The sequence below is a fragment of the Nyctereutes procyonoides genome, unplaced genomic scaffold (genome assembly GCF_905146905.1).
Source record: "Nyctereutes procyonoides isolate TBG_1078 unplaced genomic scaffold, NYPRO_anot_genome, whole genome shotgun sequence".
In the NCBI taxonomy this organism is placed as follows: domain Eukaryota; kingdom Metazoa; phylum Chordata; class Mammalia; order Carnivora; family Canidae; genus Nyctereutes; species Nyctereutes procyonoides.
This window is the reverse complement of record NW_026575128.1, coordinates 12,778,199-12,801,127: the sequence shown is the minus strand read 5'-3', so window position 1 is coordinate 12,801,127 and position 22,929 is coordinate 12,778,199.

Below are 22,929 nucleotides of genomic sequence, written 5' to 3'. Positions count from 1 at the left end.
GGAGACAGGCAAGCAGTGCAGAGGTGGCCTGACTCCCGGCCCAGTGCCTCCCCACCACTCTGGAGCTCTCCTGTCTTCAGGCACCAGATTAGACAGCTGGACAATGGAGAAGGTTGGGCAAGGAAGACTGGGCTGGGCCGGCCTGGAGGGGCAGAAAGGCTTCCAGAGAGTGAAATCTGGGCCTTTGGGCAACACACGGAAGGAAAGGAGGGGAACTCCAGAGACTTGCAGGTTGGACCACACAAGATTGCCATTTTCATAGGTCAAAAATAACTGATGTTGGCAATCTCGGAGGGTTCAACCAAGGAGGTATCCAGAGCAACCTCAGTCTCAGCCAAGCATACATCTGGCGACAGATGTGGAGCAGGCCAGAGCACCCGGGTGTTGTGAGAGAACGGTGCGGCTCCATGCTTCCCACCCACAGAGCCTGAGAACTCACTGTGACCAGAGAAGCCTGCTAAAGAGCCCGGCTCCTCGGTGCTCCACAGCTCCCTACGGAGCCACCACTGTGCTTCCTAAGGTTGGGGTGAACCAGCTGGGAGGTGGGAGGAGGAGTCCACTGCACGGAGAGGGAGAGTGATGGTCTTCAAGGGGAATTAGGAGACACAGGCAGACAGAAGATAAGGAAGGACCTGGTCAGGTTCGAAATGGGTCCATATAATTAGAATGATGGTGCATGTGAATATGTGGGTGTGTGACTCTTAAAATGTTCCAAGGCTTGCTTTCTAAAATTATAAAAGTTTCATTGGCTATTTGTCATGAGTGCCAGCTATGACTTCTTCCTTCATGGCTGTGTGACCAGGGTCAAAACAGTTAACCTCTCAGTGCCTCTCTTTCTCCATTCATGTCTTTTTTTTTTTTTTTTTTTTTTTTTTTGAGAGAGAGAGAAACAGAATCTTAAGCAAGTTCCACCCTCAATGTGGAGCCCAACTTAGGGCTCGATCTCATGACTCCGAGATCCCGAGATCGTGACTGAACCACTCAGGCATTCCTCCTATCCGATTTTTCTGAGTCAATGTGTGCAATAATACTTTGGATCTCCATCAGCATTATTACTGATATTGTTAATAAGATGCAAGAACAAACAGGCTTTTCCACTCCTAGGTGGAAAAGAAATTGGAAACATGCATCCTCACAAAGTAGCAGTGTTATTTAAAATAACTAAAAGAGACAAACAACCCAAAAGTCCATCTATAGATGAATGGACATACAAAATGTGATATGTTCATATGCCAGAATGTTATTTGTCCAGAAAGAGGAATGAAGTACAGAGACATGCTACAGTGCGGATCACTCTTGAAAACATGACACTAGATAAAGGCAGCCAGTCACAAAAGGGCATATATGATATGATTTATTCCTATAAAGTGTCAGAGGCAGCAATAATAGAAGCAGAGAGTAGATTAGTAGTAGATTAGGGTTAGGAGGAATGGGGAGCTTGAGGGACCTTGGTTGAATGCTACTGGGTTGCTTTGGGACATAATGAAAATACTCTAGAATTAATTGTGGTGAAGTTCGCACAATGCTGTGTACATACTACAAACCATTGAATTATATACTTTAAATGGGTGACTTGTATGGTATGTGAATTATGTTTCCATAAAGCTGTTACCAAAAAGAAAGAACAAACAAGTTTGGGGCCCCAGGAGAGGGTGCTCCTCAAGAAAAACGGTCTTGGGATCCCTGGGTGGCTCAGCGGTTTAGCGTCTGCCTTCAGCACAGGGCGTGATCCTGGAGACCTGGGATCCTTGCCACGTTGGGCTCCCTATATGGAGCCTGCTTCTAACCTCTGCCTGTGTCTCTGCCTCTCATTAATAAATAAATAAATAAATAAATAAATAAATAAATAAATAAATCTTTAAAAAAAAAATAAAAAGAGGGACGCCTGGGTGGATCAGCAGTTGAGCATCTGCCTTTGGCTCAGGGCGTGATCCCAGAGTCCTGGGATCAAGTCCCACATCAGGCTCCCTGCATGGAGCCTGCTTCTCCCTCTGCCTGTGTCTCTGCCTCTCTCTGTGTGTGCCTCTCATGAATAAATAAATAAAATCTTAAAAAAAGAGATTATTAAAAAAAAAAGAAAAGAAAAACGGTCTTAGGGTTTTCCAACATTTTTCCCCCACCTGGTGTCATGAGAGCAGCTCTAGATGAACAGTCCTAAAATCCTGGAGATCCACCGTGTTTCTGCTAATGTCTCACTGAGCAGCTTGGGAGGGTTCCATTGGCCTTGCTGGACCTCAGTTCCCCTGTGTGGGTACAAACAAGCAGATAACCCTTAAGGGTCTTCTGTGTCCAATACTAGAATTCAGAATCCCATGGCCACTGGCTGCCAAGGGGCCTGTAGGCAGGATGAGAAAGGCACAGGGCTCAGGAAGCAGGCCGTGGTCAGCCACCTGCCTCCTCTCCCAGTGCACATCCGGCCCACTTTCTTTTTATTGCAATTTAATTAAGTTGTTCAATCAGATGGGTACCAGGAAACTGTAGGTTGTAACAGCCCAGGCAGACACAGAAGCCTTGTAGCGTAACTAAACCAACAAAATCTGCCTCTTGAGCTGATCCAGGAGCCCCGGGTTCTGTCACAGGGCATCTCTCAGGGAAGGGGATGAGGGGCTCCCCTGCTCAGCTGGGCCTCCTTTGCTCTGGGCCTGAGGGCTGCCCCCGTCGCCGGCCAGGGCCTGGGTTGCTGGCCCCGCTGGTGTTTTCAAATAGGCCCAGCCTGGCCTGACTTCCAGTTCAACTCCTGTCCCAGGTGTGCCCATCTTTCACTCACCCAGAGCTCTGCGTTCTCTACCCCAGCCTTCCTTGTCTGGAAGTTAATCCTTGAAGACTGAAAGATAGGACTGCTTAGGAGGTGAGGTGGGGGGAGGAGGAAAGCAGATTCCAGGACCATGCAGCATCAGCAGTGCTTAAGACAGTCTGGAGTGATGAAAAGAAATAGAAAATACCAGATACCGAGATGATTCAGAAAAGGGCTTTCCTGGGGTGCCTGGGTGGCTCAGTCAGTTGGGTGTCTGCCTTTGGCTCAGGTCATGATCCCAGGGTCTTGGGATGGAGCCCTGCATCAGGTTCCTTGCTCAGCAGGGGGCCTGCTTCTCCCTCTCCCTCTGCCTGCCATTTCTCCTACTTGTGCTCTCTCTATCAAATAAATAAATAAAATATTAAAAAAAAAAAAGAAAGAAATGGCATTCCCTCATGGAAGTGTGGAAATAGAGGCAGGGTCGTAGAATATGGATCGAAGTTGCTATACAAGATGGCATTTGTAAAAAAAAAAAAAAAAATTAAAACACACTTAAAAAAATAAAAATAATGAACAGCCTACCTGTGGTCCAGTTCAGTGGAGGTATGGAGAGCACAGAGGAATCAGCTCAGATGGTGCCCTCACAGAGCTTGCAATCCAGTAAGGGAGAGAGAGAGGCAAATCGTGTGATTTGGGAGACATATGGGGTGTGTGTGTGTTTGGGGAGCAACTTGAGAGAAAGCCAGCCTTAGGAGAGAGGAAATCAGGAAAGGACTTTGCAAGAAGGTAATATTTGAGTTGACCTTTAAAGATGAGCAGGATTTGGACAGAAAGGATGAGAAGAGGAAGGTCATTTCAGGCAGTGGGAACAAGCGAGCGCGGAGGCATGAAAAAGTACAAGTGTCTGAAGTAGTTGGGGAGCTGTGAATGATGATGGGGGAGAGCTAGCATTTGAGAACCGTTGGGAAGGATTGGAAATAAGACTACAGCAGGAAAAGCCATACATGATTGCGGAAAGCCCTTCGTTTTGCCATTCAGAGGTTATAACCTTCTTAGCTTGCTCTGCATAAATTGCAGGTGCTGGCTGAGAGCGACTACATGTCAGCTTCTAGAGGAGATGTGTGTGCAGGCCTCAGTGACACAACAACAATGCTATGCATTGACTGTTAATTCACAAATGCTTATGGGGTCCCCACGTGTACTATATAGAGTGTTAGGCATGAAGGAATACAGTCCTGACCTCTGGCTACTTGCAATTTTGGAATAAGATGGAAATACTCAGGTGACTAGTTACAATGCATTTAAGTGCCAGGTGAGTGATGTAGTATTTTAAGAGTCCAGGAGAAGCCAGTGAGAACCGGAGTGTCAAGGACATCTTCCAGGAGCAGTGGGGATTTGAATGAGGTGGTGAAGGAAAGATAGCATTTAAATAGTTGGAAAAAGAAAGCAAAGGGGACAGAGGTGGGCCTGGGAATAGAACATCCTGGCTGGAGAAGAGGGCTGGCGCTGAGAGCGGGCTGGAGTGGGGGCTTGGGTGGCATGTTCGGGGGTATTGGCAAGTGCAGAAGGAAAAGCAGCAAGGGGTTGCTGTAGACCAGTTCTGTGCAGGACCCTTTATTTAAAGCATCAGCAACACTGTGGGACAGATATTTTTACTCCCATTTTAAAGATGAGAAAACAGAGTCTCAGGGGAGACACATGGCATATTCCAGTCACACAGTTTGAGGAAAGCACTTGCTTCTTTTCAGACACAGATGGGAAGGTGGTATAGGTGGCATGGGCTGACTGTGTGTGCCTTCTGAACACACACACACGCACACACACAATCACTGGGGGACGCTTTCACATGGCATTTGGTACATCCTGGACTGTCTCTCCCAACCTAATTAGGACTTGGGATGATTGTCCCTTAGGAGGATTTTGCCTTTCACTCTAGCCCGGGCTGTGCCAGTCTCTATTCCTCCTTTTAGGATTCAATAGGAGTATGGAAAGGGGAAAAAGAAATGTGATGCCTGAAACAAAATACCCCATCGAGCTGACCACTAAGTAGCACTTAGACCCCATGTATACACACAGCTGCTTTATGTAATGAAGGCTGTAGCCCATGTTCCTGGATATAAAATAACAAACCACATATAACGTTTTACATTGCTATGTAATTAGCACAGATCTGTGAGTGTGGGAGCCGACCAGGGAGAGGGAAGGGGGGCTTGGGCCAGGAGCACACGGAGCCGTGGAGAAAAGAGCATGTGCTGTGGGGCCAGAAAGACAGGAGTTGGAATCCCTGCTCCCTCTCCTTGTATCCCTCGGGGCCCTCGGGCAGTGCTTTGGGTGAGGATGGTGGTGGCTCCGTCCTCAAAATGTTTGAGCCATTTATATAAGCTCTGAGGACTTCCAATTTCCTATCTGTCAGTAGAAGTTGAAGTGTATGCCTTATAGAAAATGGTTTTGCCTTTTCTGCCCCCATGGGAACGTTTGGCAATACCCAAGGACATTTTTGATTATCATAACTGGGAAGGTGCTACTGGCATCTAGTGGGTAGAGGCTGAATGCTGTGAGGCATCCTCCCATGAGTAGGGCAGTTGCCACAACAAAGAATGATCCCACCCAAAATACCAATCATACTGAGATTGAGGAATCCCGTCTTACAGAGTTGCTGTTTCGAGGTTATCACCTTTACTAACTTCTACTGAGAATTTACTGTGTGCCCAGCACTGATCTTATCACTATTTCAGTGTGTTACCTCTTACCTGTTCATAGTAAATTGATGATGGAGATACTATTATTAGCCTTATTTTACAGATGAGGAAACTGAGGCCCAAAACCCTGCCCAAAGTCACACAGCCAGTCATCAGCGGAGCCAAGGTTTGAAACAAGGCAGTATGGCTCCAGAGCCTGCCCCGTGCTAGATGGAGCTCACGCTTAGCAGATGCCTGCTTCGGTGATTGGCACCTGGTAGAGTGATGGTGGCTCCTGAAAGAGCATGAGAGGATTCATTCATTCATTCATTCATTCATGCAACGCGTGTGTTGTGAGTCTCATCAATGCTCGGTGCTAAAGAAATAGTGAGCAGGAGAGATGGAGTCTTTGCTCACACAGGCCTTACTTTCTACTGAATGAAGACAAATAATATAGCAGTAACCATTACCAGTGGTCACAATGAAGTGATAGAGGGTCTGGTGAACTAGGAGGAGTTTGCCAGGAAAAGTCTGGGGAAAGAGAATTCCTGAAAGAGAAAGCCAGCTTGGTGTGTCAGCGAAACAGACAGAAGTCCAGCAAAGCCAGATGTGTAGGGCCCAGAGGAGAAAATTCTCAGAGATCCCAGAGAGATAGGAGAGGCCAGATGAAGTGAGATTTTGTGGTTCAAAGGAAGGTGCTGGAATTCCAGCTTTGCTGAGAAGCCAGAGGAAGGTTTTAAAGAAGAGTGACGTGACCTGATTTACATCTTTAGAAGATGGATCAGATTGTAAAGTGGAGGTTGTTCAGGTGTCAAGGGAGGTCTTCAGGAGCCTGGTCAGGGCATCAGGGCAGTACTTGGGGGTGAGGATGGTGGTGGCTCCAACCACGGAGGTTGTGGTAAAATGAGGAAAGTGAGCAGATTTGGATCATACAGTGTTAGAACCATTTGTGGCAGATGTGAGCTGGTGGTGAGGGGGCCAGAGGAATCGAGAACACTCAGGTTTTTGTCCTGAGCAACTGGATGCATTTACTGAGAGGGGAAGGCTGAGGGAGTCGAGGGGAGGGTAACAAGAATCCAGTTTTAGGTCACGTGAAGTATGAGCTGCCTACTGGGGTCCACGTGAGTGTGTTAGGGGAACAGCTTACACGTGAGCATGGGTTCCAGCAGAGCAGTCCGGGCTGGAGGGGTACCTCTGGGCTCCGATGATAGCGATGCTATTTAAAGCTAAGGGCCCATCGGAAAGACAGAGACTGAGAATTGAAGGAAGCCTGGGTCTAAGCCCAGAGGACCTGATGGTTTCCAGTTTGAGAGAGGAACCTCCACCCCAAGCAACAGAAGTAGGAGAAAACCCAGGAGAGAGAAGGCAAGATAATCTGGTGAAAGAAACCAGGAAAGTGACCGTTAGCTTTGGCCACAGGGAGGTTGACAGGAGCCATTTCAGTGGGCTGCTGGGGACAGAAACTCAGGAGATTGAGAACAGAGAGGGGGGAGAGGAAGCAGAAACAGCTAGTTCAGGCAACCCCTTCTCAGGCTGTGGGAAAGGATAAAGTAGCGGGCTGGGCAGTGGAGAGGCTTTCTAGAACAGGTGTCACATAGCGCGTTGGCTTGCTCATGTTCTCTCTCTCTCTCTCCCAATAAATAAATAAATTCATAAATAAGTACATAAAAGAGCACGAGTCATCTACAACATGGACACCTTATGAAGAAGCCGTGAGTGTCTATGGCATGGTGGCCTCTAGGCCCCGTGTATGAAGTAGTTGGACAGGTTGTGCTGTGCACAAGGGTACTCTGCTGAGGAAGTGACCATGCGGTGATATCCAGCCAGTGGCAAGGGGCTGCGTCTGTGTTGGGTTCCACGAGGCACTAGACAAGCTGGCAGTGGCTCTGAGGGCACCCAGCAGCACACTTCTGTAAATATTTAGAATCCCTTGGCTTTACTTACCAAAACCAGTAATGGTTTGGAGTCTGTTGACTTTCTTTAGCGAGTGACATTTTCATGATGACTTTCCAAATGTATCCCCAGTTATAGATGGTCTCTCCTGGACTTGCATGCCCTACTTTCCGTTCAAACTCATCATATTCAAATTAAAAACTCCATTTTTCTCTCAATTCAGAATTTGGGTTGGATTCTCTACTTTGCGTCTGTTATGTTTGATACATCCTTTCATTAATCCTACCTGGATGCTGCTTATGACATTTGGTGACAAGAAGCTCACTACCTTCTGAGGTAATCAACTCCACTTTTAAGCAACTCTTAATGTTTAGAAACTTCCATAAATCGAGTCTGCAGCTGCCTGCCTGAGGTGTGCATCTACATATCTTATAACCACTCGGTTCTGGTTTCCACCCTTGGAATGACAACATGGAGCCAGTCTTCTCCAGCGTCTTCATCATAGCTATTCATAGATTCACTGTTCTTTCTTCCATTCCTTATACAGAAGGTTGTGCCTGTTTCTACTCTCCTGATCACCATGTAAAGATTCCTTGTGTCTAGAACCAATGTTGGTTCCAGTATTCTATAGTTTTCTCATTCTTGGATTTACAAGTCATTCATCTGCCATCTATGTGCCAAGGGATCGGAAGCTAAGGGCTATGAAATTTTTTGTCTGGAATCTTACAGATGCTAAGCTGTTCTACTCTGGATCTTCTCCTTCACTATACCCCAGCTGCCTCCATCCAGAAGCAGAGGCCCTTTGAATGCCATCAGTCTTACAAGGGGCAGAAGTGCCCCCTCTTAGTTGAATTTTCTGTCTCAGAGCTTTTTCCTTAATTTGTCCAGAGTGTTCAGCAGTCCCACTTCTTTCTTCCCCTCTCAAATCAGCAGCTCATGCTAGAGGTCTAGCCAAATCAACGCCAACCATTTCTTCACAGTCCTAGAGCCTTTTTCCTCCAGACTTCCAGACTTGCTGCAGCTGGAGTAATCACTGCATAGCAGTGATACATAGCATAAAACATTAGCTCAGGACAAGGAAAACAGCAGTTCTTAAGACACTGAATTCAAAGGATTATCCAGATAGAGGGGAGAGTATGGCTAGAAGCCTCATGAGGGTGGAGATCGTGCCTGCGTTTTTCATTTAACTTTGTGCATAGTTCATATTCCTAATTGTTATGATTAATTAATTGATAACATATTGGGGCATCTCCACTGTGTCAGGCATTTAACATGATGTGAGTGTTAGGAGAGCTCCAGTCATTCTCTCTCCTCACCAACACCTGACCTTGCCCATTTTTGTAATTATAGTCATCCTTGTGGGTGTGAAGTGGTATCTCATTGTGGTTTTAATGTGAATTTCTCCAATGACTAAAGATGTTAAGCATCTTCTCATGCACTTTTTTGACATTCTTATTTAGTGAATCCTTTGTCCAAATTTGTTGCTCACTTACACCTGGGCTATTTGACTTTCTACTGAGTTGTGATAACTTCTTCAGTATTCTGTTCACAAATCTTTTGTCAAACATAGTTTTGCAAATATATTCTCTCAGGACATGACTTGTATTTTCATTTCTTGAATCGTGCCATTTGAAGAAATTCAATTTATCAGGTTTTTTGGTTTGTTTTATAATTTGTGCTTTTTGTGTCTTGAAAAATCTTGGCCTAACCTATGGTCACTAAGGTTTTCTTTCCTTTGTTTTCTCCTAGAAGTTTTATAGTTTCAGGTTTTACCATTAGGTTAGTGATCCGTTTTTAGTTGAATTTTGTATGAGGTGTGAGGTAAGGATCAAGGGCAGTGGCTGCTTCTTTTTCTGCTTCTCTTTTCTTTTCTACTTCTTCCTCCTCTTCCTCCTTTTTTTTCTTCTTCTTCTTTGAAATGAATATCTATTGTCCAGCACCATGTATTGAAAAAATTATCCTTTCTATATTGAACTGCCTTTGCACTTTCATAAAAATCATTGGTCATTCATGTGTGGGCCTATATTTGGACTCTGTATTCTGTCCCATTGATATATATATATATATATATATATATATATATATATATACTCACAGCAACTCCACACTGCTTTTATTATTATAGCTTTATAATTAGTTATAAAGCTAGGCAGTGTACGTCTTCCAACTTTGTTCTACATTTTCAAATTTCTTCGGCTACCTTAATCATTTGCATTTCATACACATTTTAGAATCAGCTTGTCGATTTTTGCACAAAATCCTACTGAGTTTCTGATTGAGATTGCAATGAATCTCTAGATCAATCAGGGGAGAATTTACATCTTTAACAATATTATGATTCATAAGCACGGCTTATCATTTTTTAGATTTTAACTTCCCTCAGCAATATTTTGTGATTTTCAGCATATATAACCTGTATATCTTTTATAACATTTTTTCCTAAGTATTTCATACTTTTTAATGCTCTTATAAATAGCACTTTAGAATTTTCCATTTTTGACTGTACTTTGCAAGTCTATAAAAAAATTGAATTTTGCCTTTGTTTCCCACAACCTTCCCCCCCCCTTTTTTTTTTTGTTATCTATTGAGATGATCATATGGACCTGTAATGATATTCTCTCTTCATCCTCATTATTAGTAATTTAATATATATTTTTCATTTGTATGTGTTCTTAAAAATATACATTGCTGTTTTATATGCATGTATTTTTAATGTATATAAATGGTATTTTTCTGTTAATCTGATTGCTTTTTTGCACCAAAGAATACACTCTACAATCAATTTCTATTCCTTCTGACTGCTATATAATATGCAATGGTGGTATCCCATACATTTTACGTGTTCACTCTCTGAATGATGGTCTTCCAAGTTGCCTCTAACTCCCTGACTCCACAAATAATGCTGCAGTGAACATCCTTATACATATTCCCTTATAAACTTGGATTAATTTGGGGGAGGATGCATACTCAGGAGCTCAATAGCTGAATTATAAAATATGCATATACTTAATTTGACTATATGATAGAGAATGTTCTCCAGAATGGCTCCACCACTTCATAATCCTGCCAGCCTGAAGGATTTAAGGAATCCTGTATCTCTGCAAATCTTGCCATTATCCAGCCTTCTAATTTTTATTCGTGTAAATTATAGAAAGTGATATCTCATTATATATTTAACTTAAATCTCTCTGATTACTAATGCTTGTAAGCAGCTCTCCCTATACTTTTTATCTTTTGAAGATTTCCACTTCTGAAAATTGCATGCATATCCTTTGCTTTGAGTTTTCTCTTGTTCATTTGCAGGAATTTCTTGTATCTTCTAAATGTTAATCTTTTTTTAAAAGATTTTATTTATTTATTTACTTGAGAGAGAGAGATGGGAATGGAGGGGGGGGGGGAGACAGCCTCTATACCGAGTAGGGAGCTGGACACAGAGCTTGATCCCAGGACCCATGAGATTATAACCCGAGGCAAAGGTAGCCACGTAATGGACTGAGCCACCCAGGCACTCCTAAATGTTAATTTTTTTGTCAGTTTTAAGCATTGTGAATCTTTTGTTTATTCATTCATTTTCATTCATTCATCCATTCATCCATTTTCTCCATAGTACCTTTCATTGATAAAAAATCTCTTTTTATTTTTATTTCATTGTTTTAAAGATTTTTATTTACTTATTTGAGAGAGAGGAAGAGAGAGAACAAGCAGGAGGATGTGCAGAGAGAGAAAGAACAGACTCCCACTGAGCGAGGAGTCGGAGATGGGGCTCAATCCCAACACCCTGAGATCATGACCTCAGCTAAAGTCAGATGCTTAACTGACTGAACCACACAGGTACCCCAGAAACCTTTTTTTAATAATGAAATCCAATTCATCTTTTTTCCCCTTATTTCTTAGTTCTTTGTGTTTTCCTTTTACATTTTGTAAAATTCTTCCCCATATATGTCACAAAAATATTCTTCAACATATTCTATTAATTTTATATTTTTGCGTTCTATTAACTTTGTCATTATTCTATTATCTTTATTTTTTATCTTTCATATTTGTCCTTTTGATCCTCATAATACCGTCTCTGTATGTACGTGGTATTTCATAAGGGATCCAATTTTCCTCTTCTCATCTTTAAAAGAGGCTACATGCAGCTTGGCTAGGAGAGACCTAGGACATAACTACCTGGTATCTACTTTCCTCCCTGGTGTCCCTCCAGTGCCTCTCAATGGCCTAACTCAACGAGGAATCACAGGGCAAGGGAGTATGGTTAATGCAGAGGCCAAACTTCTGGAGCAAGAGTAGAGTAGAGCAAGAAAAACTCTAGAAGGGTAAACAGAGAATATCAAGCATGACACATGTGTGAGTGTGAGTTCTCTGTTCTATACCAATGGTCTATCCATTCTTGTGCCAGTACTACAAGGTAGTAATTTACCATGATTTTGTTACATGTCAATATCTAAAAAGGTGAGTTCTTCTCTCTTCATTTGTGTTTTTTAGTGCTTAAAGTTTTTTAGGTTAAATGCATTTGTATTCCTCCATATACATTTTAGAGTGAGTGTATTGATTTCTCAAAAGATCAACTGAAATTTTGATTGGCCTTATATTAAATGTTCATATTGATTTCAGGGAAAGGACTTTTTTTTAAAGATTTTTTTATTTATATTAGAGAGTGTGAGAATGAGTGTGAGCACGGGGAGGGGCAGAGGGAAAGAATCTCCAGCAGCCTCCCAGCTGAGCATAGAGCCCCACGCAGGGCTTGATCCCATGACCCTAAGATCATGACCTGAGCTGATACCAAGAGTCAGTCATTTAAGCAACTGAGCCACCCAGATGCCCCAGGACTTGTTTTTAATACTAAGTCAGGCTGCCTATGAGCATATATGTCTCTCAACTAATTCAGGTCATCTTCTATGTTTTTTTTAAAGATCTTATTTATTTATTTATTCACGAGAGACACACAGAGAGAGGCAAAGACACAGGCAGAGGGAGAAGGAGGCTCCATGCAGAGAGCCCGACATGGGACTCGATCCTGGGTCTCTGGGATCACGCCCTGGGCTGAAGGCAGACACTCAACCACTGAGCCACCCTGGCATCCCCATCTTCTATGTTTTATATTAGTGTTATATTCTTTTATATAGTAGTCTTTTACATATTCTTTTCTATGTAGTATTTTTGGTTTAATTCCTAGATACTTTCTTTTTTTTTTTTCTCCTTTTTTACCCCCAGATACTTTCTATGTTGCTGCTGTTGTGAATGGTACACATATTTAGTGAGTGCCTTCTGTATGCAGGTCCTGTGTTGGGTGCTAGGGATATAGTAGTGGACATGACATAGTCTCTGGTCTCATGGAGCTGACGCTGCAAAGACACATGTAAATAGACAAATATGACCACACATTGTGAAGAGTGTGCTAAAGCAAAGGCCCAGCTTTCTACCCTGGCCCTCTGCCTTCCCTATGTCATTTCTCAGTGCTCTGCCTCTCTGCTCTTACGAAGATCCTGACCAGATGTCAGGAAACCAGGATTTCCAACTCCAGGTCTGATTCTATCTAGCCAGTTTGTTCATCTTTAGAACAAAGGGACGAACTAGACAAACTCTTAGGACCCTTCTAGCACCTTCCATCTTCCTTTGTTCTCTCTCTCCTTCCTTCCTTCTCTTCCATGATTGAGTGTGAGAGAAAGAACAGTATTACCTGGGGAAGGTAAACGGCCATGTCTAACTTTAAGCTGTCAGGATAGCCAAACCAAATACCCATAGTAAGAACATGCCGGTGTAAATCTTAGAAGAATCCATGGTAGAGATGGACAACTGAGAGATATACTTCAAGTCAATTTAGAAAGAGGTGTAAAATAACAAAAGAGGAAGACTAAGAATAGAACCTGGGATTGAGCCATTTAAAGTAAAATTAGAGAGAGGAAAATTTTCAGAGGAAAATAGCCATAGGTTTAGTTTTATAAGACAAAGTTTTTTAATCTCCTATGAAGACATTTTGGGAGGAAGTTTAATTAATGATTCAATCAAAATCAATCTTTTTAGGATTCTTTTTACATCATCTTCCCTCTGGAATAAAACTGGTCAAATTGATGACCTTCAATGATTTCAAAAGCGTATTGGCTTTTAAGGGTTTTGTTAACAAGATACTGGAACAAGTCACCTTATTGCACGTTGCCTCAGTTTCTCCATCTATAAAATGAGCATAATAAGGCTTATTTGATGAGGCTTGGTTAGTGTGAAATTTGGTCTAGGAAAGTAAGAAATTTTTATGGAATTAGGAAATCTTCGTGTTTTAATTCTTTATGATAATACCAAGGGTTAAATTTGTTTTATGCCTTTGACCTTTTTTTCCCCATCCATTGACTAACTTTTTGTAAACTGGTGTTCATTCCATCCTCACATATCTCTTCCTTCTGTCTCAGCATCTCTGGGTGCCCCACGCCCAGCAGTTGGGAGATTAGAAAGACACCATCTGCTGATTAATAAACAGACATGTATTCATTTATAAGTTGATTGGATGAGGGTGTTTCTTAATGTCCCTGTTCTGAATGTTTGTGCATTCCAGCACATACTTATGGAAGTCACACCCAGAGGCTGTGTGGCTGGGATGAATCACATCTGAGCTGACCAGCCTTCCTGGAATCTATGGGCTGCAGAGTATATGAATTTAGCCAAAGTGGACACCTGCCACTGGCTCAGAGCAGGAGTGGCTCTGGAGGATCCCAGCTTTACAGAGTCCGCCTGGGGCCCTGATGGCAAGGCCTGAGGATCACAGATGGAGCTTCTCTGGAGCACCTTCTGCATGCTCAGTCCTGGGATGGGAGGAGCGTGTGGTGGAACTAGAATAAATCAAGAGACGTGGGTCCTAGCGCCTCAGAAGGAGAGAGGATAGGATAGCAGGGGATGGTGGCAGGCTTGGTTCAGAAAGTTAAGGCATTTCATGGGCAGCTTTTTATATATCTAGGCCAAATTGGGACCAAGCAACCCATAACTTCTCCCAAATGGATTGATAATCTGCCGGAATATCCACAAATCTCTCAAGCCCCTCTGAGCTTATCGACTTCCATTGGCTTCCCTCTCCGGAGCGTGTTTTTTTCTCTGGGAGTTGCAGGTGCAGGTGCTCGCAGGGCTTGGCCGGGGCCTTGGTCTGCCCTCCTCCTAGTGCAGATGAAGAACCGCAGATGTATCTGGGCTCCTCGACCATTTACTTGCATTCTATATCCCCAGCTCGGTGTCCAGAGACATTAATAGTTGAAAGGGAGAGTCTTTGCTTTGTTTTATAAAGAGATGTTGAAGAAACAGAAAGAAGCCCAAAATCAAGAGGAGTCAGCCCTTCTGACTGCCCGAAAGTTTATAGGCACCAAAAAATCCTTTTGTGAGATCAGTTTGCAAGGCAGATCAGTTTGCCAATCCGTTTGCAAGGCATTTTCATTTTCCAGAAGGGACACTGAGGGCCCCTGATTTGAAAACACTTGCCCAAAGTCTTGCAGAAAGTCAGTGACAGAGCTGGTCAATGTATTCTTTGTTCCAGCCTGAGATTCACCCTGTACAAGAGGGAGGACTTAGGATGGCCTGGGACGGGGGACGAGTGGCCTGGGATGGGTGGGCATGCAAGTGGGCGGGCAGGACAGGGTCCAGGGCTATGGCCACGTCTTGGGGACTGCACATCGCTCACTGGGAGTTCGTGCCAGTCCTTGCCTTCTTAGTCTTCTCTCCTGCAGCTGGGGCTTGGCACCTGGGGGCTGTGTCTGTGGGTATACCTGATGGCTCTGGCCCAGCTCTCAGCTGCATCCCCACCCATCCACCATGAAATGTAGGGTCTGAAAGCCAGGAGGTGGTGAGTGGATGCTGACCCTGCAGCTGGAAAATGGACTTTCAGTCAAACAGACCCAAATTCAGAACCCAAATTGACCTCTTAGTTGTACTGGCTCATGCGAGCTACTTTCAGAGCCTCAGTTTCTGAATCTGATTTTCACACCAACAGAGGCAACGAATGCATGTTAGAAAAGTGAGAATCAGAGGTGGAACACTAATTATAGGAGGGGTAGGTCATGGCTGATGGGGCCCTCGTTCCCTGGCCCTGCATTCGAATTCTTACACCAGCCAGCTCTGGGAGGCTGATACGAGGCTTGTCCCATTTTGTGGATGAGAAATCCGAGGCTAGAAGAGTGGGTGCTAGTTTGGCTGTCTCGTATGTTCCTCATGTGCTTCCTGACACAGGCAAGGATTCCTTCCTACTGTACTGAAGTTGAGGCCTAGAGAGGAAGATAAACGGGGTCACCAAGACCCAGGGTCATCAAGAAGGAGTTGATAGAGGGGCTGCGTCTGAGTGCAGGTTCCCTGGCTCCCATCTCAGGGGCCCCCACCCCAGGCCTGTGCTGGGCCCCGCCAAGTCCCAGGGAAGGCATCTTGCACCCGAGGGTGCTCTCTCAGGCCAGCCTCACTCCTCCTGCCAGGGAAGGACTGCCCTCATCCCCCACCAGACAGCCTTGTTGCCCAACTCGTGGATGGGAGCCAAGCCTGGCAGCCTTTGGTGGGCATCCAAGTCGAACTGCTCTTTCCTGCGCCGAGTTTAGCACGCAGCATGGCTTCATCATCCAAATATGTCCTGCCAGACAGGCCTCAGCTGCTGGCCGGCGGGGCACTTGGCGGCCCGAGAGAGCTTGGCGCTAATTGGGCCCAGCCGACATAAATTATGCCTCTCGTTAAGAGGAAGTCCAGCCGTTCTCTGGCAGGGAAGGGGTGAAGGTGGGGAAGGATGGCAGGGTAAGGACCTCTCACTGAAAGGGGTTGAGTCCTGCAGCAGCCCTGGGACCTTAGCAAGTGTCCGGATTCTGCTGGCCCTCCCCATCCATCCATCCACCCACCTGAAGGGCTAAGAGGCTGTACCCAGTGATCTCTGATAGTTCGTGCCAATCACAGAGCTGTCCTGTTGCTTTGTGTGTGTGTTGGGGGGGAGAGAATGCTGTTTTTCCTTTCTGCTTGGAAGCCTTCCGGGATAAATCCCATTATATCCTGCGGTGCGTTGGGCTGTGTCTGTCACCTGACTTGGGGGAGGTAAGAGAAATTCCTCCCTGTGAACAAAAGATCTCCCAGGGGCTGCTTTGCTGTCTGGATCCTTTGTAGCAGAAGGCTTGGGTTGTCCCTGAAACAGAGCAAGGCGAGCTGGCAGGGGTGGCTTCCCAGCTCAGCTGGTCACTCACTGACAGGCAGGTAGGAGGTTGCCTGTCAGGGTCCGTGGTAGGAGCAGACTTGAGCTGGAAACAAAGGTCAGCTGGGCTGAGATGCCCGGGAGATGGTGGGTCAGTTTGAGGACAGATCATACCAACCTTGCAGCTTCTGACCTTGCCAAGCAAGCACCTAAGCACCCATGCCTTCACCATGACATTCACTCATGCCCTCGGCATTTATGAAGCACTAGCCACGTGCTGGGTACCACGCAGGGTGCTGGGAATATCGATGAATCCCACTGAATCATTGCCTTAACCGGAGTCATAGTCTACGAGGACATGCATCTGAAAATTGATGACAGTCCTCTACCGAAGACCCGTGCAGGTCCTCTGGGCACAGACGCAGACGTTACAGGCTCTGATGTGGGGTGAGGGGTTGAGGCAGGGGGCAGACGGGGTTCCCACAGAAGGTCGCACCAGCAGTGGCTCGGAGGACGAGTCGGAAGGATGAGAGAGGACAGCAGAAGAGAGGGAAGAGCAGAACAGAAGCCGAACGGAAAGACAGAAGGCATGCTCTGGAGGGAGAACAGAAGAGCAGAGCTCTGTGTGGTTAGAGGGGAGGCTGTAGAGTGAGGATGAAGGCCCAGTGAGGCTGAGGCTTGGACTTCCACGATGTCCCAGCTCGGGCGACCTAAGTTTGTTCCAGTGATATTTCACAGCAGTTCCCAAACCCTGTCGGTGCCTCAGAAACACCTAGAGAGCTCTCATAAAATACAAAAATAACTGGTTCCGACCCCTGAGATCCTGTTGTAGCTGGCATGGTGGAGGCCAGGAGTCTACATTTTACAACCAGCTCCCTCGGTAATTCTGAGGTAGCTAACAGCCTAGCATTGCTCAAAAACATAAGATGCCGATACATGCATCAGAGAAAGAGCAGAATTGGCAGACGGAGAATTCTGAGGCGGAGGGTAGCACAATTTTCAACAGCGTGGTCAGGGAATGAGAGATCTGAAGGAACAAAAGAGAGAGAGCCATAGAGAGGCATGGGGAAAGACCACACCAGGAAGTGAAAGCAGGTGCAAAGGTCCTGCGGCAGGGCTGAATGATGTCTTGAAGGAAAACTAGAGAGGCCAGTGTTGCTGGAATATAGGAGATGAGGTCAGGGAGGCAGTGAGGGCAGGCAGGTTGTGTCGGGCTTATCGCCTGGCCTTTTTAAACCATGGATTTAGTCCAACCACCTAGGGAAGAACCAGGCCTGGAGAAGGGAGCTTGAGGAGATACATCTTCTCTGCGTCCCTCCTCAGCATGGGGCTCTGAACCAGACTATGTGGCTCGGTGGTGTCAAACAGCATGGAGGTGAGTAGAATATGGGTTTGGTTGCCCCAAGGGTCTCAGTCTAGAGGGGGATACCCCACTCGTGCGACTTTCCAACAGGTGGCCGCCTGCAATCCACGGGAGTGCGCTGACTCCAAGTAGAGCAGCCCCAGCTCGCGGGTGTGCGGAGGAGGTGGGCCTGGGCCTGAGCCCACTGTCACTGAGGTTGGGGGGGGCGGGTAGGATGCCAGCAGGCCAAACAGGAGTCCCCTGCCCAGCCCGGGAGCGGGAAGGGGGGCTGTGCTTTGGGGAAGGCACGATGTGGGGTCAGTGTCCTAAGTTTCAAAGCTTGGTTGGCCTTGAAATTGGAGACCAAGGTTGGGGGGAGCACGTGGCTTTGCCTCCTTGCTCTCTCAGGCTTCAGTTTGCCCCGGGGTTAACCCCTCCTCTGAACTCTGCACCTGTGCAGGTATCCACGGTGTGCACGGGCCCAGCGCAGTGCTCAGGGCGCGCAGGCTGGGGCCCTTGCTCTCTGGGGAGGAAGGAAGCGGGTGCGAAGGCAGGAGGGCACCGCCCTTTGGGCCATCTTGCTCTCTACCTGCTGCAGCAGTCCCGGCCTCTGGGAGCAGTGGGGGCAGGTGCCAGCCGACAGTGCCCCCTCATTGGCCAGTGTGCCCATATCCCAACCGCATTCCGCAGGTGGCACCTCTCCTATTGCCCCATCTCACACCGCGGGCATGTGGAGGTGGCAGCAAGGTCGGGGCAGGAGCCGGGTCTTTTCCTCTCCACCCTGCTGACCCCAAGGCCGAGGGTGGACTGACCCCTGAGGAAGCTAGCTTACCCAGGGGAGGGCGGGGCTGCCCAGCAGGTCTGGTTGCTGGGACAGTCCCCCTCCTTCCAGGGGACGGAGTCACAGGTGACAGTGATCACTTGGCCCTACCGCCTCTGCCCTGCCAGGGCCTCCAGATGGTCCACCCGGCCCTGCCTTCTAGGCCCAGCCTGGGGAGGGAGGGAGCGGGGCTGGGAAGAGGTGCTCCCTTCCTCTTCCTCAGGTTACCCTGTAAGTGCTCACACTTACAGGGTAACCTTTCTCCACCCCACTGGTGGTCGCCAGCCCTTTAGTCCCCATCCTTCCTCTCACAGTAAGCCTTGTAGGTCTCTTGGGCACAGTTTCCTGGGTTAAGCGCAGGGGCTGAAGAGGCTGGGCAGGCCCTGTCCCTGCCCTGGACCTGCCCACCAGCTCTGAGAGGACAGGCCGAGAGGTCCCACCATCGCTCAGGGCTGCGGGACTGGAGAACACCAGGAGCACGAGATGAATTCCAGCCGGGAAGCCACGTTCCCTTCCCTCCAAAGGGCCACGCATTCATTCATTCATTCATTCATTCACCTGCTGTTCACTAGCCTGGCCGGGCAGGCACAGATGACCCAGACTGCTCCTGAGAATCTTGAAACCGGTGGGGTGGGTGCAACTTCAACTCTGAAGTGGCCCATTACAGAGGGGGAGGCAGGGAATGGGGGAGAGGCTCAGAGTGGGGGCTGCTCCCGGGAAGAGGGGCATCCTCTAGGGCCTGGGAGAAGGGACAGCCTTCGACAGTGGGGCTCCTGTGGACCCGTGGTTACCACCGGCCCCAGGGGGCCTGGGAGAGCTCTTCTTTAAAATATCTGGGTCATATTTGAACAGAAATGATCAGTTTGGGGCTGACCTTTGTGATCATTTTTATGTAATAGTCTTTCCCTCAAGGCTCTATGTACTCACAAAACTTTCTATAATTTTATTGCTCTGATGAAACTTTTCAGAGAAAGAAATGAATGAAATAAGAACAAGTAATTTGGGGCACCTGGGTGACTTGGTTGGTTAAGGGTCTGCCTTCAGCCCGGGTCATGATCCTGGGGTCCTGGGATCGAATCTTGCATCTGGCTCCCTGCTCGATGGGCAGCCTGCTTCTCCCTCTTAATCGCTTGTGCTCTTACACGTGCACACTCTTCCTCTCTCTCTCAAATAAATAAAATCTTAAAAAAAAAAAAAGAACATGTCGTTTTTCAGACTACGTGTCTTGATTTCTGGTTCAGAAACATCCTCCCTTGCTGACATCCACACAGCGGGAGTCACCTTGACCCTCTAAACCAACCACAGTGAGCCCTCAGGAAAGATGTGGCCTCAGTCCCCTCCCCTGAAATGTGGTGGCAGGAGGGAGCAGCAGAGAGAAGGATCAGAAAAGATCAAAATTCCCGAGTCCCCTCCCCAGGTGGAAGGTTGAGGTGGTGAGAGCATTTTTTGGCTTGAAAGGACCTGGCCCAAGAAAGGAAGCTCGAGGATCAGGAGGGTTTGATTGTATCAGCGGTCAAGAACAAAGGATTCTGATTTGGTTACAGCTGGGTCTGAGCCTTTGCTCAGACACATGTGCCTTCAGGCAGGTCAAAACTAACTGCTTTCAGCCCAGGGCGTGATCCCAGAGTTCCAGGATCGAGTCCCACATTGGGCTCCCTGCATGGAGCCTGCTTCTCCCTCTGCCTGTGTCTCTGCCTCTCTCTCTCTCTCTCTCTCTCTCTGTGTGTGTGTGTGTGTGTGTCCCTCATGAATGAATAAATAAAATCTTAAAAATAAATATTTTATTTATTTATTCATGAGAGACACAGAGAGAGAGAGGTAGAGACACAGGCAGAGGGAGAAGCAGGCTCCATGCAGGGAGCCCGATGTGGGACTCGGTCCTGGAACTCTGGGATCACGCCCTGGGCTGAAGGCAGACACTCAACTGCTGAGCCACCCAGGCGTCCCAATAAGTAAAATCTTTAAAAACAAACAAACAAACAACTTACTGTGGAAGGATCCACAATGTCCATCGACAGATGAATGGATAAAGAAGATGTGGTCTATATACACAATGGAATATCGCTCAGCCATCAGAAAGGGTGAATACCCACCATTTGCTTCGACGTGGATGGAACTGGAGGGTATGATGCTGAGTGAAGTAAGTCAATAGGAGAAGGACAATCATCATATAGTTTCACTTCTACAGGGAATATAAGAAGTAGTGAAAGGGACTATATAAGGGAAAGGAGGGAAATCGAGTGGAGAAAAATTAGAGAGGAAGACAAACCATGAGAGACTCCTAACTCTGGAAGACAAACACAGGGTTGCAGAAGGGGGGGGATAGTGGGGGGATGGGGTGACTGGGTACGGGCACTGAGGAGGGCACGTGATGGGATGGGATGAGCACTGGGTGTTATACTATATGTTGGCAAACTGAATTTAAATAAAATATTATATAAAAAACCAGACCAGTTAGAACCAAAAAAACAAAAACAAAAACAAAAACCCAACGACAACAAAAAAACTAACGCACCCCGTGTCTCGTGCATTTTCTGTAAAATCATCGAGAGCATTCTGTGCAATAATGTAAAAACACTTGGCTTTGTATCTGTTACTGAGAGAGGACTCGGAGGCTAGGGGGCTGAGAAATTAGCAGTAGTGGTAGTGACAGCACTGGGAGTCTGCAGCAGAGAGGACTTTTGGGACCTGGACCTTCACTGCCCCTGAGATCCTATTACCACCAAGGACTGTCACCAGGCCTCTCTCACCCCCTCCCAGTTCACACACCTGAGCAGGTGCAATCAGAGGCCAAGGAGCTGAAATGCTCAAACATCAGAAAACACTAAGAATGATTCCAGACGGAGGGTTGACACTGTGGGAATCTGAGACCCCCCAAGGCCCCCGAAGCCAGCCGGATCTCTTCTGTTGGTCGCATCCTGCAGAAGAGATCTAGAGCTCTGCCTCCAGCCTGGGGCCTGCCCCTCTAAAAGGCCTCTTCTCATCTCCATTCGGCTGCTTCTATCCATTACCCCTGAATGGAAATAGAAGCTTAATTTTTCTCGCTTGAAACCATTAACACTCTGGGCCCTTGACAGGAAACACAGCTCAGCTTTAATTAGCCACAGCAAGCTCCCCGCATGAGCTTCTAGCACAGCCTGGGGACTTCAAAGATAAAAGCTTCCCCATTCTCTCTAATCACAGCTATTAATGAGCCAATTAAGGCTTTCTCTGGGGCCGAGGGAGCCCCTCGCTCAGTACGGCGGGCACACAGCTCTGCCGGCCGTGGGGAAGCTTGAGGATGCCTGGGGTGGGCCGCCCCAGCCCCGCAGCTCCTGTGCTGTGAGTCTTAGGGTGGGATGAATGTCCTCTCTGGGCCGCTTTCTGCAACACAGGAGAATAACGCTGTTCCCCCCGAGGAGCAATTATGGTAACAGGAATAATTACAGGTCAGGGATTCTCAGACTTTAGCATGCTTCGGAATCACCAGGAGGCCTTATTAAAACTCTTTGCCGGGCTCCACCCCAGGTTTCTGACTCAGTTGGTCTGGAAAGGGTTGCCTGCAAGGAAACTTGTTCCCAGGCGGGGGTGCTGCTGTCGGTTGGGGCACACATTTTAAGAAGCATTGCTCTAGACAACAAGTGTGCGATATTACTTGAAGATTTTGATTACACTCCCGTCTATAAATGCCCCGTCACCTCCTTTTGCTTCACCTGCCTCATCTGACAGTTTCCAGAAGTCTCCCATCTGGGCTGTCAACACTTGCACACAACAGCATTTGTCACGCTGAGGTGGCCTAACAGTGGATAGCACTCCAGGTGTGCTCCTTCGGGAGGGGAAATGGGTCGGGGCTCCCCGATTCCAGAGACTTCAGACACCCTGGAGTCCTTGAAGTCTTCTTGGCCGATGCGCTGTGTGGTGGATGTTGAGACAGAGATGTGCAGAAAGGAGGACACTGCGGCGAGGGAACGTGAGCCAAGGGTGGCACTAGGATGATACCTGTGGCCTGTGGGGGACTCTTAGAATCTTCTTTTCTTTTTTTTTTTTTTAAGATTGCATTTATTTAGTTGGCAGAGAGAGGGCCGGCATGCGTGTGCAAGTGCATGCAGGGGAGGGGCAGAGGGAGAGCTGAGCAAGGAGCTCACTGTGGGGCTCCATCCCAGGACCTGGGATCATGACCTGAGCTGAAGGCAGATGCTTAATCCACTGAGCCACCCAGGTGCCTCTGGTTGGAATATTCCAAAGAATCTTCCAGCTGAAGTCTGACTGAGGTCACACATGCTGCATTTTGCGCTTCCTAAGGCAACCGAGACAGACTGGTTCAGCTACTGCTTCCTGCCTGCAAGGCCC